The sequence below is a fragment of the Stomoxys calcitrans genome, chromosome 1 (assembly GCF_963082655.1).
Source record: "Stomoxys calcitrans chromosome 1, idStoCalc2.1, whole genome shotgun sequence".
Taxonomy (NCBI): Eukaryota; Metazoa; Arthropoda; class Insecta; order Diptera; family Muscidae; genus Stomoxys; species Stomoxys calcitrans.
Window position 1 is genome coordinate 16,293,510 of NC_081552.1, and position 19,394 is coordinate 16,312,903.

The window sequence follows — 19,394 nt, forward strand, 5'->3', positions numbered from 1 at the left end:
TTACAAGCATGAACAAAAATGTTTCTTAAACACAGTTTTGAAATTCCATAAATCCGGCTGACGACTTGAAGTCGTAGCGGTATATATTCATTAAATTAAGTTTATCCCGAATGTATATTTATATATTAATTATATGTTATTTAGAAATTGTATCTATACACTATTGTTTTGGAAAAGAAAAAAATGAATAAAGATTACTCACTACTTACTATATCAGGTGGCGATTGAATTGGTGCTGGGTTGTGTGAACTTGAAGGATGAGTATGCTCGGTGCGATGCTCCTGCATGTTGTTACTGAGCAAGCTTCTTAATACAAACTTATTCTTATTAGACAGATTCTGCCGAAGCATAATATAGTCTCTACGACATGTACATCGGGGATCATCAGTTCGGTGATTTGTATTTTTATACCCTACAACACCATTATGGTACAGGGTATTATAAGTTTGTGCATTTGTTTGCAACGCTAAGAAGGAGAAGAGCTAGACCCATTGATAAGTATACCGAACGACTCAGAATCACTTTCTGCTTCGATTTAGCCATGTCCGTTTGTCCGTCTGTGAGTCCGTATTGTATTCTTGTATTCAAAGTGCAGGTCGTATTTGTTGTCCAATCATCACGAAATTTTACACATGTCATTTTTCGGGTCAAGGACAAACGCTATTGATTTTGGTAAAAATCGGTTCAGATTTAGATATAGCTTCCATATATATTGTATGATACGATACGATTTGCACTTAAATGGCCGTAGTAACTACAATTTTCAACCGATATGCACAAAATTTGGTTACTGATTTGAACATATCTGCAAAATTTCATCAAAATCGGTACCGATTTGGATATAGCTCCCATACATATGTATCGCATGATTTGCATTTATATGGCCGTAGTAGCAACAATTTTCAACCGATCTGCACAAAATTTGGCACGGACTGTATCGCCCGATTTGTACTTAAAATGCCGTAGTAATAAAAAATTTATTTATTTCAGTCTATGGAAATACAATTTCTTACGGACTATTGCAAATTAATTCAAAAATAATTTTAAAATCATTAATACTAATTGAGAAATCCAAATTTGCTAATCTAAATATGTTGTTAAACTCTCTATGTGAACAATGGGTTCATTCATACCATAATTAGTTCTATGGGTCGGAACGATAAATACTTCAAATTCCCTTTACCTACAAGGGGGCACATTAAAAGAGATTAAACTTAACAGATTAGGACAGTTAATAAATTTTTACAAAAACAAAAACGATTCGATAATGTTGGGACATGAATTAGTTTCACCCCGACTCACAGGCTTGAATTGGATGATCAAAATAAAACAAAAAGCAATAGTGCTTTTTGTGCCAAATGATTTATTCATATTCTTATTTAGAGTGGATAAAATATATATATATAAAGTTTTACGGACGTACGGATCAATGAAATATGAAGAATGACGTTTGATAAAAGCAAGGCCTTAGGTAAGATGAAGTCAATATAAGATTTGAAAGAAAGTTTTGAATCAAATATGACCCCTAAGCCAAGGGCTTCTTTGACTTGCTTAAGTCTTTTATCCTTGATATAAAATTCCATAAATATAGGACAATGTACTCTCCTAAGCAAACATGGAAGCACTAATCAATATTAAGATATACTTTGCTCATATCACACCACTTAACTAAAGAGAATCGTAGAACGACCTTCAATAAACCCATGTTGATAATCGGTTAAAAACGGCTTAGTAGTTGAGAGCATCTTTCTCTACATAATATGCTTAAAGGTTTTGGATACACAAGAAAGCATGGTCATAAGATGGTAGTGAAGAACATTGGATTTATCACCCGATTTACAAAACAGGAGTTATAAAAGGAATTTTCCATTGGTCAATAAATAGACCTGTTGACAATGATTTATTACAAATTGCACTTAATGGTGGACATTTTGAAGGGGCTATGTTCTTTAAAAGAATGTGCGCAAAAAATATCAATGTCCAGTTTTTGGGTACTTTTGGGTTCCACTTTGGCTTTATACGATTATCAGGGTATTGATAATCGTATAAAGCCAAAGTCAATGCACAATTCAACTGAATTCAAGAACTCGAACGAAACAGAGTCTGCACTCCTGTCAAAGTTCGATTTAAAATAATCCGCAAATAAATTTACTGTTTCGAAACTCATACTAGCAGAGTTATCTAGAAGATTTAATTGATTTAACAAAATCCCAAAATTTGTTTGGATTACCTAAAATCTTATTTGCTTATAAAGGAACGTAAACTCACGTAAATAGTGATTATAAATCCTTTTTTATACCCTCCACCATAGGATGGGAGTATACTAATTTCGTCATTCTGTTTGTAACACCTCGAAATATGCGTCTGAGACCCTTGCTTTAATTGGCTATGACAGAATATTTGTTCCACTAGCCGAACGTAGAATAGCGTTCCAAGCGCCTCGATCTTCTGCGCTCATTCTGAGACCCTATAAAGTATATATTGTATATTCTTGATCGTCATGTCATTTTAAGTCGATCTAGCCATGTCCATCCGTCCGTCCGTCTGTCGTGAAAGCACGCTAACTTTCGAAGAAGTCGCTTGAAATTTCGCACAAATACTTTTTATTAATGTAGGTCCGTTGGGATTGTACATGGGCCAAATCGGTCTATGTTTTAATATAGCTGCCATATAAACCGATCTTAAGTCTTGATTTCTTGAGCCCCTAGAGGGCGCAATTCTCGTCCGATTTGATTGAAATTTTGCACGTGGTGTTTTGGTATCACTTCCAACAACTGCGCTAATTATGGTTGAAATTGGTCCATGTTTTGATATAGGTGCCATATAAACCGATCTTGGGTCTTGACTTCTTGAGCCACTAGAGGGCGCAATTCTCGTCCGATTTGACTGAAAGTTTGCATGTAGTGTTTTGGTATGATTCAAATCGATTCATTATCTGGTATAGCTGTCATATTAACCGATCTTAGATTTTGACTTCTTGAAATAGTAGAGCGCGCAACTCTCATCCGATTTGGCAGACATTTTATACAACGGCTTCTCTCATGACCTTCAACATATGTGTCTTATATGGTCTGAACCAATCTATAGCTTGATACGGCTCCTATATAAGCCGATCTCCCGATTTTGCTTCTTCAGCCGCTACAAGGCGCAATTCTTATCCGAATGAACTGATATATTACACAATGACTTCTACAATGTTCAGCATTCATTTATGGTCCGAGTCGGGCTATAACTTGTTTTCATTATCATTTGTGGATTTATAAAGCATATGATATTTATTTCTCACATTTTTAAACTTTTTTAGCCCTGGTATACGCCAGGCAATTTATTTCTTCCATTTTTCGCAGTACGCCGGAAATCATGATAATACGAATTAATGATGTTAATATAGCTGGAGTAACAATGTTCCACAGAAAGATTCAACAAATATTAGGCCAATCAATATTTGCAATGGATTGATTAAACAAAAAATTATAATCACAGCTTGTAAACTCATAGTAGTACCGATTAAAACACTAGCTTTAGGGAACAACAATAAAAATTCCAAATTAACTTCAAGTGCAGTGTGATGAACATTCGGGGCAGAGAAGGTATGATGACATAAATATATGTCAAACTTTTTATTTTCAGATCTAAAATTCTATGCAAAGCATTGAAGTAGCAATTAATTTGACGAAGATCAATGGATAGAAAAGTATCAATCAAATCAATTTCAATATCAGAATTAACATTTGTAGCAGACATGAAACAACTGCCTGGAAACGTTGTCCAAACTATATTATTTAAATTAAAACCACCAAAAATAGCAAGCTCACTATGGTAATACAAGGCGGCAATATCTGATGAATATGAGCATCATAAATAGAATAACTACTGTTAGACTGCTCTGCACAAAATTGTGTACGTATTGTTTTGTTACCCATCTAAACATATATTTTGAATATAAGATTTGAATATATAGCTCCTTTATATATTTCGTCCGATTTACACTTGGCACAGTAATATTATACGCTTCTTTGAGCTCAATGCTAATACAGTTAGTGTCCATTTTAGGCAAACTGGAAAGGACAAGCTCGTAGCTTTTAGTGTATTTCAATTCATTGGTATAATATTTAAAATATGAATCATTTTGAAATATGCACCCATAAGACGGTGAATAGCAGATAACACAAAGCCAGAATCAACAATAATTAGAGGAGTAATAACTTTTTATTCTTAAGTTTCATCTTTACTTACTTACTTTAATTGACTATGACAGAATATTTGTACCACTAGCCGAACGTAGAATAGCGTTCCAAGCGCCTCGATCTTCTGCGCTCATTCTAAAATCTCTGACATCAAGTTTCGAGGTGTCTCCACAACTTAATCTTTCTATCGGGCTTTTGGTCTTCCCGGTTTGCGTGTACCACCGTGTTTGCCTTCAAAAGACTTCTTTGCTGGAGCTTCTTCATCCATTCTGACAACATGTCCTAGCCAACGCAGCCGTTGTTTTTTGATGCGTGTGTCTATGCTATCGTCGTCATACAGCTCGTGGTTCATACGTCGCCTATATTCTATATAAGTTTCATCTTTACTTTCGCTATATTTATAATCATTATCTTCATTTTCGTCATTCACATTGGAATAAACACTGAATCTATTTTCGTTAGCTTTCCAATTGTTTTTGGGTGCATTTCCCCAAAACCTCTTTCCTTTCAAAAGCGCTCATGTACAATGAGTCCAAAACAAAATTCTTACAAATACTCCATTACTGCCTTAAAGATAACAACTATTTTAACTACGACAATGAAATATACCACCAGATATTTGGAATGCCAATGGGAAACCCTCTTTTCCCTGCAATAGCAGATATAGTTTTAGACGATCTTCTTGACAATGCTATACATAATTTAAATAACAACAATACCACAACAAAATGCATAAGCAAATATGTTGATGACACGATATTGATAATTAAGAAGGATGATTTAGTTAAGACAATTTGATTGGTACCAGAAAGATATGGCATCTGGTAGAATCATGCATTACCACAGCACACAACCAAAATCACAGATAATCAACACCGCTAAAAGATTTATCACCAGAGTACTCCGCATCAGTGACGAACAATTCCATCAAGATTTTTCGCCAAAATTAATTAATAAATTTTTTAATTAATAAATCCTCAGCGCTTATGGCAACTCTTCAACAAATGAAGATACCAAACGATATTGTAGCTTCAAATACATTCCTGGATTAACAGATAACAAAAGCCTAAGAACTTTAATGAACAAAACAAAAAACATAAAATATGCATACAGGGCAACAAAATATACTTCAACGCTAAAACTGCAATCGACAAACAACAACAAATCAATGTTGTTTACGAAATAGAATGTAAGGGAACTGACAAACAAAGAATTTGAGAACACAGAGCTAACATTGAAAATGGAACATAGAATACAGCTTTGGGGCAACATATTTTGAAAAGTGGACATAGGGCAGACTTAGAAAATGTAAAAATATTAGATAAAGAAAACAAAGAGAGAAAGAGATACACTTTAGAAAGCTTAAGGATACAACAAAAAATAGATAGGACGATGAACTAGAAAGAGAACACAAACAATATTACTACAAGTTACCGTTTTGCAATATAAAGTTCTGTAATATTAAAATTTAAGTTGTCTCTAATATAATTACAGTCGTGTTGTTAATGAATGTGCTTTTGACGAAAAAATTAATGTGAAAATATTTTAATTTATTGCAAGTTAATTATATTTTCATGAAGATTTGAAATTAATGTAATGTTTTAATTAAATACACGTATCCCCCGAAGATGTGAACAAAAAATTGACAAAACGTTGGGACAAATGAAATAAAAAGGAATTTTTATTTACGGAACTTAGGTCCAAAGAGCTTAAGATAAAATTTAATGTTATTTAATTGGACCAAGAAAATCTTTGTTTTGTTGTTACAAATGAAACATGCAATTGTTGTTTAACTAAACACTGGGTATTGTTTTTGTACTTCACTAACCGAATACGAAACGGTTTAGTTAATTAAAAATAACAACAGCACACGTCTACTCACGATCAATGACGGCAAGAGACTGACAAAATGTCAATGATATTTTTCCTAAAGTCAACATTTTCTTAAAATTTTCTATAGGCACAAAATTTCAGTGAAATTTTCTCAAAAGGCAAATTGTTCATAAAATTTGCTCTAGGGACAAAATTTTCATGAAATTTCCTGTTAAGTCAAAATTTTCTTCAAATTCGCTCCAAAGACAACATTTTCATGAAATTTCGTCTAGACACAAAATTTTCATGAAATTTCTCCAAGGAAAAATTTCGCAAAAAATGTTCTCCTATGACCAAAATGTCAATGAAATTTTCTTTAAAGACAAAATTTTGATAAAATTTTAGTCCTTAGTTTAGAAGTTTTAATAATTTGTTTTAAGAGAAAACTGGTAATAAAATTTTATGACTAATTTCTTATTCGATCTCACACAGATATGTTTCATTTGTGGAATATTTGATATATATTATTTCGTTTTGCTTTACGCGAATTAAATCTCAGGTGCATGCCTTGGAGTATTGTTGCCCTATTTGCATTAATGTCACATACAAATATACCAGCATAACACGCAGGGTACTCATTCACACTAACACATACACACACTTCGTTACCTCTATATAATGTTAAACACACGCACCACTAACCATTCAAATATGTAGAAGTGAACTACACATTATGCAGCTATGCTGTTGCATGTTTATAGATAAAGGACATTATCATAAATTATAATTAAATTTATGCGACATCATACACAATTTAACAATAACATTTCATTTGTTTAAAACAATCTTACCATGCGATGACTACAATGACAACGTTGATGTTTGGTTATGAGACGATGACGACAACGGCGAGTCCAATAACAAGCCCAAAAATATTATTTGATATTCTTTGGTTTCTTTTGTTTTATTTCTTAATTACAGAACAAATGGAATTATGGTTAAATGCAATCTTTTACTACTGAAAGGGTAAAAATAAATAATGCGGAATGAGAAGAAATATATAATAAACAGGATATTTTCCAATTTTTTGGGTTAAATATTAATATATATATATATATATTCAAAATAAAAGTTTTTTAAAAATTATAGTATGAACTTTTTTATATATAAAAAATTTTATAAAAAAATTTTTTTTCCGATGTTTTTTTGCCTTTTTTGCCTTGTCTTTAATGAAACTACTTCAGTCTATAACACAGCAATGAATTCATTCGACCTTATTCACAAAACTTAATTAAGCTTTAAAATAGGTATATGTCACAGTTATATTCAGGAAATCTGTCAAATAAACCTATTTCAAATCTACATTAAGTTTTGTGAATTAGGCCGACTGTCTATAATTTATTTAAATTTTGTTCTCTTTATACCATACACCACCACTGTGGTCCAGGGAAATATTATACCCACCACCGTGGGATAGGCGATATATTCATTTAGTCTTTCCGTTTGCAACACATCGAAATATCAATTTCCGACCCTACAAAGTATATATATTTCGGATCGTCCTAAAACGATTTAACGATGTCAGTGTGTCTGTCCGTCCGTCTGTTATAATCACTCTACAGCCTTCAAAAATTGAGATATTGAGCTGAAATTTGGCACAGATTCGTCTTTTTGATGCACGCTGGTTAAGTACTTGAACGGGCCAAATTTATTAAATTATTTGGATATAGCTGTTATATAGACCGATCTGCCGATCTGCATTAGACCCTTTGTCTAATGTCCATAAATGCTTTATTTCTTACCCGATTTCGCTGAAATAACAGTAAATTGTTTTGGGCCTCCCGATGTCTGACCCAAATATGGTTCAGATCGGACTATATTTAGATATAGCTGCCATATAGACTGATCTGTCGATAACGGAGCCTATAAAACCTTTATTTTTTACCCGATTTCCCAACATCCGACCTATATATGGTTCTGATCGGACTATATTTAGATATAGCTGCCATATAGACCGATCTGCCGATAAATGGTCTGAAGCCCATAAAAGCTTTACTTTTTATCCGATTTCGCTGAAATTTGAAACAGTGTGTTGTTTGGAGCCTTCTGATATTCGACCCAAAAATGATTCGGATCGAAATATGTTTAGAGATGGCTGCCATATAGACCGATCTGCCGGTAAAGGATCTGAAGCCCATAAAAGCTTTACTTTTTATCCGATTACGCTGAAATTTTAAACGGTGAGTTGTTTCAAACCTCCCTGCATCCGCCCCAAATATGTTTCAGATCAAACTATATTTAGATATAGCTTTCATATAGACCGATCTGCCTTTTAAAGGTCTGGAACCCATAAAATCAATGAGTTTTTTTAAGCCGACCGCCGTTTGACCAACATATAGTAAAGACTGGACTGTATTTAGATATAGCTATCATATAGACCGATATGACGATTAAGAATCTGAAGCTCATAAAAGCTTTATTTATTACCCGATTCGTCGAAATTTAAAATAGTGAGTTATTTAAGCCTCCCGACATCTGACCCACACATGAGTCAGATCAGACTATATAGATAAAGCTGTCATATAGACCGATCTTCCAATCAAGGGTCTTAATCCTATAATCTTCTTCCGCAACCCCCAAAACACCCCAAAATCGGACATATTTACCGACCATAGCAATATGGGACTCAAATGAAAGGTATTTGAGTGTAAAATACGAATCTGATAACCAAGTTTCTGGCGGTACACCCCTTCCCCAAAATACCCCCCAAACAAGACTTATTTACTGAGCATGGCATTATGGGACTCAAATGAAAGGTATTTTAGATTAGAAAACGAATCTGATATCCAATTGTCGGACCAAATGTTTGGTGGACCACCCCAACCCCCAAAACACCCCAAAATCGAACATATATACCGACCATAGCAATATGGGACTCAAATGAAAGGTATTTGGAGTAAAATACGAATCTGATATCGAAGTTTCTGGGGGTACACCCCTTCCCCAAAATATCCCCCAAACAAGACTTATTTACTGAGCATGGCATTATGGGACTTAAATGAAAGGTATTTAAGATTGGAAAGCGAATCTGATATCCAATTGTTGGACCAAGTGTTTGGGGACCACCCCGATCCCCAAAAAACCCCAAAATCGGACAAATTTACGACCATAGCAATATGGGGCTCAAATGAAAGGTCTTTCGAAGTAAAGCACGACTCTGATTTCAATGTTCGGGAAAAGTGTCTATGGGGCCACTCCTACCGCACAACACCACCCAAATAAGATGTATTTGCTGACCATTGCAATATGAGGCTAAAATAAGAGGTTTTTTAGAATAGAACATGAAATTCATATATATTTTCAAAGCCAAGTCACTGAGTGGTCGCCCCATCCCCCAAAACACCCCTCAAACCGGTTAGCCGACTATGGAAAAATGGGGCTCAAATAAAAGGTATTTGGGAGTAGACCATGAATCTGATATCAATATTCGGGACCAACTGTCTAGGGGACAGACAATTTGGGTCTTCAAGACAGTATAGATCGATATTCAAAGTTTTTAGGGCCCATACCCCTAACTGGACATATTTGCTGGTTTTTGCAATAAGTGGTTTAAATGAATGGTATTTGAGAGTAGAAAACGAATTTGATATCCTAATATAGGGCCATGTATTAAGGGCATCATCCCTTTCCCAAAACACTCCCCAAAGGTAAAAATTTTTCGATCATGCCAATATGCTTAAATGAAAGGTATTTGAGATTAGAAAACGAATTTGATAACCAATTTTGGGGTGATGTGTTTGGGGGACGCCTCATCGTGTAAACTCCCCTTAAACCAATGGCAATATGGGGTTAAAATAAATGGTATTTGAGAGAAGAGCACGTTGCTGATATTCAGGGCCAGGTGTCTGGGGGACCACCCCACCCCCGATAACATCCCTAAATCAGACATCATAAGAATATCGGGCTGAAATAAAGTATTTTAAGAATGGGGTACACTTTACATCCAAACTTAAATTTGGAGACCATTAAATATCATATTGGATTCAGATAAAGGCACTTATATTGTTCTGATTAAATATGATCTAGACCAGCCACTATTAAAATATAACTACGGATATAGTAGCGGAGTTATAATATAATAGAATGATTATTATATCCTTGTTCAATTTTGTCCAAATCAGTCCGGATTTGGTTATAGGTGCCATATCTTGGCCGTTCTCTCGATTTAAAGTCTTGGCCCCATAAAAAGTGAATTTATTAACCCATTTCGTTCAAGTTAGACGCAGTGTCTTATGTTCGGCTTTTCGACATCCGTGTCCTGTATGGTTCATATCGGTGACTTATATTTATTAGGCAACTTAATGTCCGTGCAACAATAGCAAAACTATTTTTGTGTTAATAAGTTCAAGTTTTTTTTTCTGAGTGGCCAAATATATAACAAACTTTGGGTGGAAAATAATTCTACTTCAAAACAATGCATCGCAAAAAAATTTTCATTAATATTTTTATACCCTACATCACTACTGTGGTACAGGGTATTCTAACTTAGTGCATTTGTTTAAAACACCGAATAGGAAGAGAGATAGACTCATCGATAAACATACAGATCGACTCAGAATCACTTTCTGATTCGATTGTGTACAAACTACAGGTAGCAATTTTCGGCCGTAGATTTTACAAATTGAATATATTTGCTCCAAAATTGATTCGGATTGTATAATATTCCATCTGAAAACTTCCGTCGAGGTCCATCAAAATTGGTTCAGAATTAGATATAGCTCGCATATGTAATTATAGGGTAGGGTGTAGGGTATTATACAGTCGGCACTGCCCGATTTTTGCCCTTCCTTACTAGTTTTTAATTCTTCGTTGTCGTCGATTATACCCAAAGCTTTCTAAGTGATGTGGAGAGAAGAAAGCAAAAAACGCATTTGAAAATAAAACCATGAAGATTTCGCTAAGGAAAATTTTCTTAACAAAAGTTTTAGTTGAGGTCGTATTGGTTGAATAGTTTTTTCTTGTTAAACCTACAACATTCGCCATTCGTATTTTGCCCAACCGCCAATTCATTTATACTCACATTCAAACAATAACGAAAGAACCGGAGATAAATTTTATTTAAGCGTTTTCTATAAACGTTGTTATTTTTCTAGTGAAAAAACCATAAAATAAAAGTTTTAGGAGCACTGTGGGGCAAAAAAGGGATATAAATAAATATTTGAGACTGTAAATCAACAAAATATATATGTATATTAACAAATAAATAAAAACATTGGATAAAATAAAATAAAAATCAAATCAACTCAAATCAAATCAAATCAAATCAAATCAAATCAAATCAAATCAAATCAAATCAAATCAAATCAAATCAAATCAAATCAAATCAAATCAAATCAAATCAAATCAAATCAAATCAAATCAAATCAAATCAAATCAAATCAAATCAAATCAAATCCAAATCCAAATCCAAATCCAAATCCAAATCCAAATCCAAATCCAAATCCAAATCCAAATCCAAATCCAAATCCAAATCCAAATCCAAATCCAAATCCAAATCCAAATCCAAATCCAAATCCAAATCCAAATCCAAATCCAAATCCAAATCCAAATCCAAATCCAAATCCAAATCCAAATCCAAATCCAAATCCAAATCCAAATCCAAATCCAAATCCAAATCCAAATCCAAATCCAAATCCAAATCCAAATCCAAATCCAAATCCAAATCCAAATCCAAATCCAAATCCAAATCCAAATCCAAATCCAAATCCAAATCCGGAGATAAATTTTATTTAAGCGTTTTCTATAAACGTTGTTATTTTTCTAGTGAAAAAACCATAAAATAAAAGTTTTAGGAGCACTGTGGGGCAAAAAAGGGATATAAATAAATATTTGAGACTGTAAATCAACAAAATATATATGTATATTAACAAATAAATAAAAACATTGGATAAAATAAAATAAAAATCAAATCAACTCAAATCAAATCAAATCAAATCAAATCAAATCAAATCAAATCAAATCAAATCAAATCAAATCAAATCAAATCAAATCAAATCAAATCAAATCAAATCCAAATCCAAATCCAAATCCAAATCCAAATCCAAATCCAAATCCAAATCCAAATCCAAATCCAAATCCAAATCCAAATCCAAATCTAAATCTAAATCCAAATCCAAATCCAAATCCAAATCCAAATCCAAATCCAAATCCAAATCCAAATCCAAATCCAAATCCAAATCCAAATCCAAATCCAAATCCAAATCCAAATCCAAATCCAAATCCAAATCCAAATCCAAATCCAAATCCAAATCCAAATCCAAATCCAAATCCAAATCCAAATCCAAATCCAAATCCAAATCCAAATCCAAATCCAAATCCAAATCCAAATCCAAATCCAAATCCAAATCCAAATCCAAATCCAAATCCAAATCCAAATCCAAATCCAAATCCAAATCCAAATCCAAATCCAAATCCAAATCCAAATCCAAATCCAAATCCAAATCCAAATCCAAATCCAAATCCAAATCCAAATCCAAATCCAAATCCAAATCCAAATCCAAATCCAAATCCAAATCCAAATCCAAATCCAAATCCAAATCCAAATCCAAATCCAAATCCAAATCCAAATACAAATACAAATACAAATCCAAATACAAATCCAAATCCAAATCAAAATCAAAATCCAAATCCAAATCCAAATCCAAATCCAAATCCAAATCCAAATCAAAATCCAAATCCAAATCCAAATCCAAATCCAAATTCAAATCCAAATCCAAATCCAAATCCAAATCCAAATACAAATACAAATACAAATCCAAATCCAAATACAAATCCAAATCCAAATCCAAATCCAAATCAAAATCCAAATCCAAATCCAAATTCAAATCCAAATCCAAATCCAAATCCAAATACAAATCTAAATCCAAGTACAAATCCAAATCCAAATCCAATCAAATCACGCTACACTCTTTAAAAATAGAGATATTTAGCTGAAACTTTGCACAGATTCTTTTTTTGTACATAAGCAGGTTAAGTTCGAAGATGGGCTATACCGGACTATATCTTGATATAGACGGATTCTCCGATTTAGGGTCTTAGGATCATAAAAGCCACATTTATTATCCGGCTTTGCTGAAATTTGGGACAGTAAGATGTGTTAGGCCCTTCAACATCCTTCGTCAATATAGACCGATCTCTCGATTTTAGGTTTGGGGTGACTTATGTTAGGCTTTTCGACATCCGTGTTGTATATGGTTCAGATCGGGATATATTTCGATATAACTGCTATGGGACATAAGGTATGCAATTTTCACCGAATTTTGATGAATGTTGGTTTACATATATAGCCGAGGTGGTGGGTATCCAAAGTTCGGCCGGCCGAACTTAACGCCTTTTTACTTGTTTATGAATAAATTTTTGTCCCTTTTTATGACTTTGTTTTGAAAATCCTTTTTTATGGAAAGTATAGTGCAAATAAAATTCAAAAGGAAGAAAAAGGTTTTTGATTTTTTTATGATGAAATTTAAGGAAATTAAAATATTCGAAATGTTTCTAATTTTTAAAGATGAATAAAGATAATTAATAACATTCCAGAGAACATCATATTTAGCTTGAATGTGGTTTTATTTTTGATTTTTATAGGAATTAAATTTTGTCTTCCTCTTTGTCCCCCTTTTGTGATCGAATGGATTACTGTAAAAACTTTTCGTATTCCTTGAAGACCTCCCACATACTTAGTTCGATTTAAAATTTGTCGGAGTTGGGGATACTTCCCCTTGCCTATAACAGTTCACCAGTTGAACTTATTTGCTCATTCACCATCTATTTATTGGCAAACAATTGAATATGCATTTGCTGTTACTACTTTGGCGTTTTATTTCTTTGGTATTGTTATTGGTTTGAGGTTTTGGCAATCCATTTCTTATGTAGGGTTTTTGTTTTCCTTCATTTCCAGCCTTGCTGCCAGCTCAGTTGTTAAGTTTAAACGTGCGTTTATAATGGAATTTATCTGCTTTTATTATCTTCAAGTCTTAATGCCATTGTTTGAATTTTTTTTTGGTTTCCTTATTCATTCGCTTGCACTTAGACGTTACGAAATGTAGTGAGAAGCGGGCGTATTGGATTGGTTTCTTGAGAATTCCAATAGGTTTATCATAATATGAAGTGAAGTAAATAGACATTGGCGAGAGCAGGAGCATTTGCATCATCAGCAGCAGCAACAGTGGAATTTTGTGGTATGCATAGGCCATGTTTTGCATAACAAAAAGAATTCTATTGCCTTTGGAGGCGTAATTCAAAGTTTTTTTCTTCCATTATTTAAGATCATTTCATGCTATTCTATGATGACCAGGACAGCAAGAAAAGTTTTCTTCGTAAATTCAGCATATTTTTCGATTGTATTTCTGTTTATAGCTTGCTGTTGTTATTCTTGTGGTTTCCCATTTTCTTGATGAATGTTTTATTTTTTGTTCCCACATTATTCATAGATATCATACGCACGAAGTTGCTTGCAAACATTTCAAATAAATGACCTTTTTTAAATTACTTTCTTAGGGAAGGCGTCGTAAAATGGCACTGCAATTTTGAGAGGTTGGAGATTTTGTTTCGTTTTAAATTTAGCTTTGTAATACTAAACTTTACTTAGTGAGCGTATGGCGAATTTTAATTACGATTCCCAAAATCCATGGGTATATATGAAAACTTAAAAAAAAAATTTATTAAATCAAATTTAAAAATGATTTATCTTCCAAAAAAAAAAAAACAACTAGATTTTTTATGAAAATTTAATTTAAAATGTTCTATGCATATGCAATTTTCAAAAATATAAACAAACAAGTAAAAAGGCGTTAAGTTCGGCCGGGCCGAACTTTGGATACCCACCACCTCGGGTATATATGGAAACCATCTTTCATCAAAATTCGGTGAAAATTTCATACCTTATGTCCCATATCAGTTATATCAAAATAAGATCCGATTTGGACCATATACTAATAAGTAACTAGCTATATCTAAAAATAAACCGATCTGAACTATATACGACACAGATGTCGAAAAGCCAAACATAAGTTACTGTGTCAAATTTCAGTGAAATCGGATTATAAATGCGCCTTTAATGGGGCCAAGACTTTATATCGAGATATCGGTCTACATGGCAGCTATATCCAAATCTGGACCGATTTGGGCCAAGTTCAATAAAAATGTCGAAGAGCCTTACACAAAGCAATGTCCCAAATTTCGGCTAAATCGGACAATAAATGCCTCTTTTATGGTCCCAAAACCTTAAATCGAGAGATCGGTCTACATGGCGGCTATATTCAAATCTGGACCGATCTGTGCGATATTGCAGAAGTATGTCAAGGAGCTTAACTTAACTCGCTGTCCCAAATTTCGGCGACATCGGACAATAAATGAGCATTTTATGGGTCCAAAACCATAAATCAAGAAATCGGTCTATATGGCAGCTATATCCAAATCTAAACCTATCTGGAACACAACTCACTGCCCCAAATTTCAGCAAAATTGGATAATAAATGTGGCTTTTATGGGCCTAAGACCCTAAATCGGAAGATCGGTCTATATGGCAGCTATATCTAAATCTGAACCGATCTGGGCAAAACTGACGAATGATGTCGAAGGGCATAACTCACTGTCCAAAATTATAGCAATATCGGATAATAAATGTGGCATTTATTGGCCTAAGACCCTAAATCGGCGGATCGGTCTATATGGGGCTATATCAAGATATAGTCCGATATAGCCCATCTTCGAACTTAACCTGCTTATGGACAAAAAAAGAATCTGTGCAAAATTTTAGCTCAATATCTCTATTTTTGAAGACTGTACCGTGATTTCAACAGACAGACGGACGGACATGTCTAGATCGTCTTAGATTTTTACGCTGATCAAGAATATATATACTTTATAGGGTCAGAAATGGATATTTCGATGTGTTGCAAACGGAATGACAAAATGAATATACCCCCATCCTTCGGTGGTGGGTATAAAAACAACTAGATTTTTTATGAAAATTTAATATAAAATGTTCTATGCATATGCAATTTTCAAAAATGTAAACAAATACGGTATAATTTTATCAAGTTTTTTTTTGTGATAGAGGCTCAAGAAGTCAAGATCCTATGTGGGCTTATATGACAGCAATAATACAACGTGTAACGATATGGGCCATTTACATACCCATCTTACCTACACTGATAAGACAACCGACCTACACTAACGGCTAGACGGACAGACATACAAACGGAGAGACAGACAGACAGTTGAACGGACATGGCTATATGGATTCAGAATATCAAGACGATCGAGAATATATTGGGTTGCCCAAGAAGTAATTGCGGATTTTTCATATAGTCGGCGTTGACAAATTTTTTCACAGCTTGTGACTCTGTAATTGCATTCTTTCTTCCGCCAGTTATCAGGTGTTATTTGATTAAAGTTCATTCTAAGTTTTATTAAAAATGCATTTACTTTCTTTTAAAAAATCCGCAATTACTTTTTGGGCAACCCAATATATACTTTATGGGGTCTCAGATCAATATTTCGATGTGTTACAAACAGAGTGACGAAATGAGGATACCCTCATATAATGGTGGAGGATATAAAAACAGAATGACTTCGAGCTTGAATTAAAAAACAGCAAAATTAAACAATCACAATTTTCTTAGAGAAACTTTTATCGAAATATTGTTTTTAGAGAAAAAAAGTTATTGATGTGTTGTCACAAAAATTTCCTTGTTTGGTTTTATAAGTTTTTTAAAAATGTTGACTTAACGTCATTTTTCGAACATCTTCCAGCTCGAGATCATTTTCAATGCATTCTTTTCAAAGAATAGCATAGCAAAGAATGTAAAAAAGTTGAAGAAGTGTGTGTTATTATTCAAACCACCTAGACTGGCTAGTGGATCATGATTTAGATACGCCACCTAAACACAAAAAATCATTTGCAATAACATTCATAGAATGTTCAAATACACAACAAAAAGAGTTTGGCAATTTTGCTATGTTTGTTGTTGTTTGCATTGACGATTAGTTTGCATCGGAATAGGAGGAAATAAGGGTTTCTTCTCTCTTGCTGTGCTATGGAGAGTAAGGGGACTTATTGAGACCTGTTTCAAAACAAAAACGTGCTCTCCACCGTACCGTTGGGTATGTAGGGCATCTTAATCAATCTGACAAAAGTGCTGCCGATGTTACATGGCGTAATAAAAATCGCGATCTAGTAACCTTTCAAATAAATTTTGTTATAACAACACACACTTGCACAAACTTTTATAAGTTCTTTGCTATGCCATTCTTTGAAAAGAAAGCATTGCATTTGATCTCGACAAATCACGAAAAGATTTGAAAGCTCAATATAAAGGAGCGCAAACAGTCAATCTGGTCTCAAGAAAATAATTCAATAAAGTCTATTTAAGTCTGACTATTTAGGATCAAGTCTTTGAATTCTTTGATGCACACAGCTGCCGTGCTGTAGCTGTTCTTATTCTACAGAGTTAATACACGTCAGGAGAAGATAATGCGCCTGTTAACGCCCATTACATAGCCAGGGCATACATGAGTAACAATACGTTAATGAGCGTTACCACCTCGGCTGGAAGCATAACACCATTTTAAACTACTTCCTTCTAGTATGAGTCTCTGCACCTGGCTGTATTTTGCTCTCCCTGCGACTTAAATTCAAAGCATAGCCATCACATTGCGCCCCTATTAGTCTTACCAATGTCAGGCAAAATTTTCTGCGAAATTTGGAAGGTAGTTTCTATTAAAGTTTAAAAAAAACCTTCGACTTCAGTTCAAGCCACTGTAACCACATTGATCCCATATGAGTGTCATCAAAAGTTACGCTTTAGCCGAAAATTTTACTTGGCGAAATTCCTGTGGAGTTTTGAAGGTATTTTCTATTAAAGGGGAGCATGAGCAGGAGCACAACGAAAAAGTTGATAAAACCGCCATCAAGCCGAGTAGGAAACCACCGTATATTTAGGGATAAGTCTTTGAGGTGTTTTATGCGGGCAGCTGTCGTGTTAGCCTACTTCTGTAGGGCCCTTAACCTCAGGTCAATATAATGCATCTACCAACACCTCTATTAAAAGCCAAGGTCTATTTCTTTTCCACATTGTTCGGACGTGTTCATCACCTTGGTTAGAAGCATAATATAATTTAACAATTCTAACGATCTATAGATTACGACATATGGTTGTTCCACACCGGGTGGCTTCATCCATAGTCAGGCTGGAACCGAAAATCTATTTTTATCGAAATTTTCTGTGGAGTTTTTACTTCATAGGCATTTTCTACAAAAGTCACAAACAATGGAAGTGGCGCCCGATCAGAAACACAAGTATTTTGCCCTCCCTGCAAGCTCAAACCACAGCCTCTACATTGTTCCCATATGGAGCCTCATTAATAGTCCGTCTCATATAGTACCTAAAAATTAAATTTGGTATTCACCCTAAAACCTACCAAACCTATTTTTAGACCAATCGCGACAATATGAGACTCAAATGAAAGGTATTTAGGATAAGAAACCGTATCTGATATCCATTTGTCGGACCAAGAGTTAGGGGGACCACCCCAACCCCCAAATATGTCCCTAAATCGGACATATTTACCGACCATGGCAATATGGGACTTAAGTGAAAGGTATTTGCGAGTAGAATACGAACCGTATATCCAAACGTGGGACCACGTTTCTGGGGGTCCACCAATTCCCCAAAACACCCCCCCCCCCAAACAGGACTTATTTACTGACCATGAGGATATGGGGTTTAAATAAAAGATATTTGAGTGTAGAATTGGAATCTGATATCCAAATAAGGAACCGAGTGTTTGGGGGGCCGCCACTTACCAAAAACATCCCCCAAAGGGGACAAATTTACGACCATAGCAATAGGGGGCTCAAATGAAAAGTCTTTGGGAGTAAAGCACGAATCTGATATCAATATTTGGGAAAAGTGTTTATAGGGACACCCCACCCCCACAACACCATCCAAAAAGTATTTGCTGACTATTTCTACTATTTCGAGTAAAATACGAATCGTATATCCAAACGTGGGACCACGTTTCTGGGGGTCCACCTCACCCCCGAAAACACCCCTAAATCAACCCTATCGGGCTGAAATAAAGTATTTTAAGAATGGAGTACACCTTACATCCATCCAAACGTAAATTCGTAGACCAATAATTATCATATGGGATTCAGATAAAGTCACTTATATTGTTAAACTGTTAGTGAACCGATATACTATTTTCGCAGCATGGTATTTTTCTAAAAGCTCTTTAATTGTCGAAAATAAATATTCAAAGGAAAACATTGCTCCATATAATGTAAAGAAGGCGCAGCGGAGCGGGCCCAGATCTGCTAGTTCTATAATAAAA